The sequence below is a fragment of the Cnephaeus nilssonii genome (genome assembly GCF_951640355.1).
Source record: "Cnephaeus nilssonii genome assembly, chromosome: 15".
NCBI lineage: Eukaryota > Metazoa > Chordata > Mammalia > Chiroptera > Vespertilionidae > Cnephaeus > Cnephaeus nilssonii.
Window position 1 is genome coordinate 15,693,840 of NC_137086.1, and position 8,827 is coordinate 15,702,666.

General features: G+C 44.4%; 1 pseudogene across 1 annotated transcript; it reads right to left on the reverse strand.

The window, feature by feature from the left end:
• Window positions 1–1,755: 1,755 nt before the first annotated feature.
• On the reverse strand, window positions 1,756–7,583 carry LOC307111594 (serine/threonine-protein phosphatase 4 regulatory subunit 3B-like; annotated as a pseudogene). The gene is made up of 5 exons: window positions 7,543–7,583; window positions 6,942–7,469; window positions 5,036–6,419; window positions 2,606–2,752; window positions 1,756–1,808 (listed from the first exon to the last, which is right to left on the reverse strand). The product of its transcript is annotated as a serine/threonine-protein phosphatase 4 regulatory subunit 3B-like (transcript).
• Window positions 7,584–8,827: the final 1,244 nt, after the last annotated feature.

Consider the following 8,827-nt stretch of genomic DNA (forward strand, 5'->3'; position numbering starts at 1 on the left):
GTTTCACAAACCTCGACTGCAGCTTTGTGAGGGCTTTTCCCCCCGCAACCCGATCTCCACCACGTGCTGGTAGAGAAAGCTTAGCAAAGGAAACGGTAGGACCCACCACAGTGAAAGCTGGTTTCTTAAAATATAAAACCATGCCATGCGGACTCGGATGAGCAGGTGACCGTGACGGGGGGTGTCCAAAACAGGAGGAAACGACGGATGTGGCCTGCCCAGAGCAGAGCAAAGCCATATTGTAAATTTGGAATTGCTTAGGGTTTTTATCACCAGATGCCCTGCTCTCCTCCTGGCGCAGGGAGCAGGACATGCGTGGACCTCCATCCACAGAGGGTTTGAGAACTGGAACGCACACGGTCCTCGCGAGTGCCGCCGGGGCCTGCATCGTGTCAGCTCTGCTTGCTGTTGGCCCAAAAGGCAGGATAAAAGGCTCATTTTCCCACAATGCAACCATTTCTTGTTTTCTGAAACCTCCTTTTTAAAAAAAAAAATTGGTAGTAAAACATACGTAACATAAAATTGACCATTTTAATCATTTTCAAATGCACAGTTCAGTGGCATTCAGCACACTCACAATGTGGTGTAACCATCACCGCTGGCTATTTCCAGAACTTGAGTTCTATTTTTCTAAGCTTCTTGGAGATGCAACACTTGAGCAGAAAGAGAAAACGTGTGGTTTTGCTTTAAAGCGAGATGAATAAGCAATTGCTTGTTTGCTTTGTTCCTGCCTGGGAATGAAGACAATTACGGAGACAGCTCTCCTTAGGGATGTTTGCATCTGTCAACAGACTGTGCTTAACCCTTTTCTGAACTCCGCTTTTATCTTAGGACGGCTGTAAAACAGGGGAAGGCTACAAAAACCTGTAAGTGCTCTGAAAAGAAATGTCAGCTGGACCGCCTGGCTGGCCTGGGAGCTGAGGAGAACCTGATGATGTCATGCACGGAAGCAGGGAAAGGTAGCCCCGCCCCGCCAAGGTGAGATAGGACTGCGGGTTCATTAAGTCGGGGGACGAGGCGAGTTCAGTTTCCAAACTTCTGCAATTCAAGTTGTGCATGGGTGTGATTTAAAACGAAGATGCTTGTAAAATAAAGTCTCGGAATACGCATGCATTAAAGGAAATTCACACAACATAGACCCGAGTAACTTGAGACCTGCAGTCTCCGGAGACCTGTGATCTTCAGGTCTAGTCCCTTTGATGCTTACAGAGCATTTATCTCTTCTAATCGCCCATGCTCATGTCCCACGCAGGCTCCCGCACCTGCCACAGCCCCTGTGGAGGCAGCAGGGAAGCCCTGTTGAAGTCCTGCCTGGAGTATTTATGGTCTATTTCTGAACATATCTCTTCTGTTTTGAAATCATGGTTGCAAAAAGCTCATAATTGATAGGTTTAATTGGAAAAATGGAAGTGGGACTATGAGTTTAGCTTAAACAACTTATTTCATGCATCAAATAGAGATATCCATCATTATGATTATATTTAACAGAAAGATGGCAGTATGCTAGCATTTGTTCAATCATTATAACTACTATATGGGGGTTGGTTTTATTATTCTCTGTACTTTTTCTGGATCCACTATGACAAAAATAAATAAGTGCAACTTACAGGAATGAACAAAGCAGGGGACACCCTCCCCCTGGGGTAGGCCAAGGAAATGTCAGCCCCGTGTTAATTTAGAAGTGGCCGGGCTCCCTAGAATAAAGTGGCTTCAAAACTCCCAAGCAGTCTTATCTGCACATCTTTTGAAAAAGGCTTAATTGTTGCCTCCAGCCCCCAGGACGATCTCATCGCTTTGCTCCAGGGACACTACAGTTTACATGAAAGAACATTTTCAACAAGTCCTAAGGATTGTGCCCATGGTGGCTGCTTGGGAAACTATGGTGAGTGAATTCAGAAAATGGATTGTCCTGATTCTTTCTGAGCTCGGAGACTTTGGACAAAGTAATGAATACCCCTTAGTAATGAACATGCCTTGTTTATTTTTAGTCCCTTTGAATGCAATCAAGGAAAGGAAAGAAGCGCCCAGGAGGCCCCAAAGGCACGTTGGCACTCACCAAAGCAGCCGGACCCTGAATAACGCAGTGGGGGTCTAGGGCTAAGTCCTGTTTTTGTGTTATTCAGTAACACTAGGAGACGCGCTTTTAGTTCAAAGCGTTATTTCTCTTCAAGTGTCTTCACGGAGCTTTTGGTAATAATGCTAGAGCAATTTCAATGTCCCGAGTGTCTGCGTAGCTGTCCAAGGGGATAAAGGTAAGAAAAAGAAAAGGGCAGACAGAGAGCATTTGACCACAAAGACTGAGAATTTCATTGGTTGGTGGGAGAATTCCTTGGCTAGTAGCTCTGGGAAATGGGGTGCTTTAGAGCATACCCATTCTTAAAAACAAAGGGGCTTTGGGGATGCTGCATTAGTGAGGATGCTTATAGCTGCAAGTAACCACAGGCCCAACTCAGGATGGCTTAACCCCCGAGGGGATTTACGATCTTGCATGACAAAGCCCAAGGCTCCCCAGGGCATGGCTGCCCTGCTCTGCGGACTTCTGGATTTGTTCTCTTCTCTGGGTTGGCTTCGTCCCGCCGCAGCTCGGAGGGTCACATCCACTCACAACAGGGTCTGGTGGTCTCCAGCCCCAGCCTTGGCTGGGAAAGTGCACATTCTTCAGAGAATCCCAGGAACGGACTCAGTACCACGAGGAGCTGCTGGAACCAGCTGCCCCGGAGGACCGCTGAGGCTGCAAAGGCCGAGAGAGGCTCTAAAAGTAAGAGGAACGTGTAAGGCAATAGATCAATTCCAGGTCTTGAGGCGGACACAGCCACCTCAGTCATTGTTTCTGATTTCTGAGAGAAAGCAACCAGCAAACCAAGTGAAAACAATACTGTGCGCCATGGGTTTCTACTTGGCATGATGCCTTGAGGACACAGTCTCTCCTCAAACGTGGTCTTACGTGGAAGAGGCCGCTCTCGGTAGAGACAGCGTTTTCCGTGTTAACACAGTAACATTGCCTTATATTTCTGGCATAGAAGCATCATGAAAGCCTGCATTTTTGTCTTCTTCGCTGCTGGGCCAGCAGTGCCTAGACCAGTGATTGGCAAACTCATCAGTCAACAGAGCCAAATATCAACAGTACAACGGTTGAAATCTCTTTTGAGAGCCAAATTTTTTAAACTTAAACTTCTTCTAACGCCACTTCTTTAAAATAGACTCGCCCAGGCCGTGGTATTTTGTGGAAGAGCCACACTCAAGGGGCCAAAGAGCCGCATGTGGCTCGCGAGCCGCGGTTTGCCGACCACTGGCCTAGACCATTGACTAGCATAGACAGCACATCTTTTCCAAACAGTCAAAATGAAAATTGACTACAAAATCTCCCAAACAGGGAAAACTGCTTCAGTGTCAGCTATTCCAAGAAAAATGGACTCGCAACACATCACAAGGGCGATCTGAAGATTGTAGCTGGATCACTATTTTTAGCTTTTCTCTCCCACCCCAACCCCAATGCATTAACTTGAGGGATGTTTTCCTCCGCATGATCTCAGATCACAGATGAGCAAACGAACATTTAAAAATATTTACAGTTAGCTTGCTTGTTCTAAAAATAAAGCCTCTCAACTGTTTGCCTCAAATTATTATTTTAAATTCATTTACAGACATGGAATGCGCTTTCGCTCGGTAAGAACGGCAGCGTTCCCATTACACCCTGTTTGTTTATGGAAAAGCTTCATGGGCTGCATTCTGGGTCTGACAGTGAAGTAACTTCTTGGATCGAAATGGCCTCTGGATATTAAATTCCACTTGATTCAGCACTGGTCTCTGCATAGTAGTCTGCAGGGATGACACTTTCAAATGGCCTGCAGCTCTGGGGAGAGAGACAATTCACTAACAAAGCAGAAAGTAACTTCAAAGTGTCTTCCACAGAGGCCTGGGCCAGGAGGCAGTTGAAAACACTCTGTTAACCTTCTAGATTTTCTCCTAGAGAAAATCATCTGGGCGCTGCTGTACTGGCTCCTGGCACCTGTCTCTCTAAAAGTGCTGATTTTAAAGTCACATGAACAAAACTATTTTGAACCCAGCTTGTTTGTTTCCATCAAAATACATATGAAAATTCCTGGTGCAGAAAACTCAACATGTGCCGTAATACGGGGTGCACTCCCCTCCAACTACAGAGAAAGGCCGAATTTCTGTTAAATCTTCAAAGAACTGGTCCCAACAGCTTAACTTCATTGTTCTTTTATGATAGTTAAAAACTATGTTTTCCATAAAGCTTCTTTTAGAAAGAGGCAGCTGATTAAAAGAACAACACGGCCCACACCATGATACAAGTAATGTTATTGGGTTTTCTGAAGTTTTGTAATTGTTTCTAGATCAATACCCCCCTCCACCTTCCCCCCCCCCCCCCAAGCAACTCTGCATTCATATTATTTTTTCAACCTAATAGTGTCCCCAAGCCTGCGAGTTTCCTTGCTACTGAGTAGCTGTCTCGTAGGTTCAGTCACTAAAATTTTTTTTCTGTTAGCTTGCAAACGGCTTCATTATTAGCAAGCGGTCAACTTCCTGGGAAGCCTGTGTCTTCCCAGAACTCACGTCTCCTAGCTGCTATACCGAGCATTTCTGCTACCCCCTGTCTAATTACAAGTTCACGTGAGAAGGCTTTCTGATTCAGTTTCAGTTCATTGAACAGTTGCAGCATTTTAGTTGAAACCACATGCTGAGGGTCCCCCGTCAATATTTTATGAGCTAAGATGAGGTCTTTTCCTGGAAGGTGTTTCCTCTCCTCCTCCTCCTCCTCCTCCTCCTCCTCCTCCTCCTCCTCCTCCTCCTCCTCCTCCTCCTTCTCCTTCTTCTTCCTCCTCCTCCTCCTCCTCCTCCTCCTCTTCCTCCCTCCTCCTCCTCCTCTTCCTCCCTCCTCCTCCTCCTCCTCTTCCTCCCTCCTCCTCCTCCTCCTCCTCCTTCTCCTCCTCCTCTTCCTCCCTCCTCCTCCTCCTCCTCCTCCTCCTCCTCCTCCTCCTCTTCCTCCCTCCTCCTCCTCCTCCTCCTCCACCCTCCTCCTCTTCTTCCTCCTCCTCCTCTGGATAATCCACTGAACCAACCAAACTTCCCTTGGGGGCTCTTACTGATGTAGCCAAGGGTGTAGTTTTGGAAGAGGCTCCATGGGCACTTGCTGGTGGTGTTGGGGCCACTCCAGGCCTGCTCTTTGCGCTGCTTCTCCGTCAGCACTGGCCGAGTGGGAGGAAGGAAATTGGAAGCCACCGGAAGCTGTCGTTCTGGGACGGTTTGCCTTGTCTTCACTTTCTTTGGCTTTTTAGTCTTCACACACTTCTCATAACTACCTGGGAAGTCATCTTCTGGCTTGGATTTTTCCACTGGTGCCACAACTGCTTCTCCTTCTTCTTAAAATCTGTTACTGCGCAGGACAGATGGTACACTGGTCAGTTTCTGATTTTGTCTGTCTTTTTCTTGCTCATATTTGGTCTTTAATCCTTTGAATGTCTGAACATATTCAATCAAGTCAAGTGATTTGTAAAAGTCTTCAACTGTACGTGCAGTAGAAGACTTTTATCTTCCATTCTTACAAATGCAAAGAACTCAATTACAGCTGACTTTAACAGATTGTACTAAGTTCCATTATCCAGAAGAGCATTTACAACGGGCTCAAAAAGATTGCTCTTGGTGATGTAACGATTGTAAAATTCATCTTGAAGGCCAATTATCTGCCTCATAAAACAAAGAGCACACAAGGCCAGGAAAGTGTGCTTGGAATTCATCAAGGCCAAGACTCTTCTTAGCAAGTTGTTCATAATATAATTTTTATGTGACATGTATGATGTTCCACACAAGATGAGAGTAGCTCTAAAATCAAGGCAAGCAGCTCTGCTGTTTGATAATTATCGGGACAAATGGTGCTGTTTTTGTTAGATCCAACTATATTATCCTTTTCCCTTTTGTCTTCTGAAGTTTTGGTCAAACATGGTGCTGTGAGGAACTGCATACGATGGTTGGAGAAGAAATGTAGAAATTGACCTTTTTCCCGTTTTATTAGTTGTAGCCAGCATGTTCTCAGGATCAATTCGAGTACAAAGAAGTCCCATGAACTGAACAGCACCTCCTAGATCAGGACCACAGATCATTTGTTCAGTTACTACATTAATGAGAAGGATTTCATGGTCACTCTGTGGGCTTTTTGAATGACAAATTCTCGGGCCATCGATGGACTAAACTCTATTAGGTAAGAAAATTTATCTGTAGCAGTTGATCTGACCTGCAAATCATCCATGCCCATTACAATGTCAAGAGCAGGAAGAATCCTGAACTTTGCCAGAGTTTTGGAAAAATGCATCTCTGTTTTGAGATTGTAATGTCAACTCACACAGTTTATCATCATCTGTTAATTGTGCAAAAACTTCAGACAAAAACTTCTCATCTTCCTGCAACATGCTGACCATCTCAACTTTGTTGAATTAAATAAAAGATGTAAGAGTAGAAAGAAAATTCTCTTCAAAACGGATGGCATAGCCCTGACAGGTTTGGCTCAGTGGCTAGAGCGTCGGCCTGTGGTCTGAAGGGTCCCAGGTTCGATTCCAGCCAAGGGCACATGCCTGCATGGCCGGCTTGATCCCCAGTAGGGGGTGTCCAGGTGGCAGCCAATCAATGATTCTCTCTCATCATTGATGTTTCTATCTCTCTCTTCCTCTCTGAAATAAATAAAAATATATTTAAAAAACAAACAAACAAAAAACGGAAGGTGTAGGCAAAACCATGTCCTGAATGTTCAGTATCCTGTAAGTCTGATGTACTTTCTACCTTCGTTCAGAGTCTGTTATTGGCATAACTTCCTTAAACTTTGCAGTTTTGGTCAGGAATTCTCTATGCCTTTTTGGCTGAGCCAAAGCAGGGTCATATTCAAGGCATCCCACGACATCGATGGTACATGCATCAGAAAACATTACCTCAATCAGAATTGCCTTATTTAGGAGTAGGATTGCTTTAATAATTTCATGCCAATGGTGTCAGCCTTTGGTGCTTTCTAGGCTCTCACAAGCTTGGAAGAGCTGCAGTAGTTTTCTACTCTAACCTTCCGTTTGCAAGTCCAGAGCCAGCTTCTCCCTCCGGATGGGCGAGGAGAGAGCTGAGGCCACTGAGTCAGCAATCTCCTCACGTTTATTGAGTCCACATGTGGGCAGGTCAGTCAGGTGACTGGTTTCAGGCGTAGCTTCACATCGTTCTTCTTCTGATTCGTCAGTGAGGCCCTGTGTGACTTCCACGGATGGAGCAGAACCTTGAACGTGACCAGGTTTCCCCAGATCTCATCACAACCAGCTTTTCCCTGAAAATGTAGAGCCAGATCACAGTGTTCAGCTTCTGACCAAACAGTTAATGCACCTTGTTGTTTCTGATACGCAGTGTTTGGGTTTATGTTTGATTCCAAGAGTGGTGATCCCGGGGACTCTCCCCAGCCGGCAGCGACACCCCGTGAGCTCCCCCACAGAAGTGGCACAGACGACCCTTGCTTTGGTCGTCACCTGACCGGCCTTCCTTCAGGGCACAGACCTTCGCTCCCACCGCCGCCGCAACTCGTACACACGAGCCATCTTGATATAATTTCTGATAGGGTGGGTTTATGAATCATCTTGCTTTGTTTCATATTTGTCCCATGTGTTCTTGGTTCCTTCTTTCCTGTCCTCTCATAGATTATTATTTCATATTCCTTTTATCTCCTCTTTTGATTCTTAGCTGTGCCTCTTTGTTTTATTTCAATATGCAACCTTAATATATCATTGTCAACATTGAATAAATATTACAGCACTTCATGGACAAAGCAAGAACCTTAAAACACTACAATTGCATCTTATCCCTCCATTCTTTAGTGGTATTTTTGTCATGAGTTTTACTTCTACATGTGTTATAATACTTGCTATTATTTTTATTTGAACACTCAGACATCTTTTAAAGATTAAAAATAATCTTTTATATTTACCCACATACTTGCTTTTTCCCGTGCTTTTCCTTCCTTCCTGTAGATTCCATTTTCCACATGGGATAATGTCCCTTTAGCTTAAAAAACCTGTCGAGATTGTAGTGATGTAAACAGAATGGCTGATTTCTTGAGCTTTGGGTTTGTTGGTATCACATTCTCTCAGACTTTGTTTGAAAATATCTTTTTTTTTCCTTTCTCTCCCTCATTTTGAAGTATGTTTTCACTGGCTATAAGCGTCTAAGTTGACATTTATTATTTGTCTTTCATCATTTTAATGATGTTATCCTGTTACCTTCTAGGTTTCCTTATTTCTGATTAGAAGTCAATTGCCATCTATATCTCTCCCCCCAAATACAAAGTATCTCTCTTCCCCTCTGGTTTCTTTCCTTTTTTAAAAAAAATCTTTTTTTTTTATTGTTTGAAGTATTACATATAGTCGTACATATATCTCCTCCCCCTCCCACCCATTGACCTTCCCCCAGCCTCCCCTACCCCCTGTCGCATGCCCTCATCCCCCCTCCCCCAGTGTCTTGTGTCCATTGGTGTGCTTATATGCATGCATACAAGTCCTTTGGTTGATCTCTATCCCCTCCTCCCCAGCACTCCCCATCCTTCCCGCTGTAATTTGACAGTCTGTTCGGTGCTTTACTTCCTCTGTATCTATCTTTTTGTTCATCAGGTTATAATGTTCTTTATTTACAAGCTTTCCTCCTGTCTTTGATTTTTCAGTGACCATGATGTGCCTAGGAGCGATCTTTGTATTCATACAAAGCTTGGGATTTGCTGAGTTTATTGAATCTGTGGTTTAATGTCTTTTGTTAATTTAGGAATTTTCTGACTATTACATCTTCTAATAAT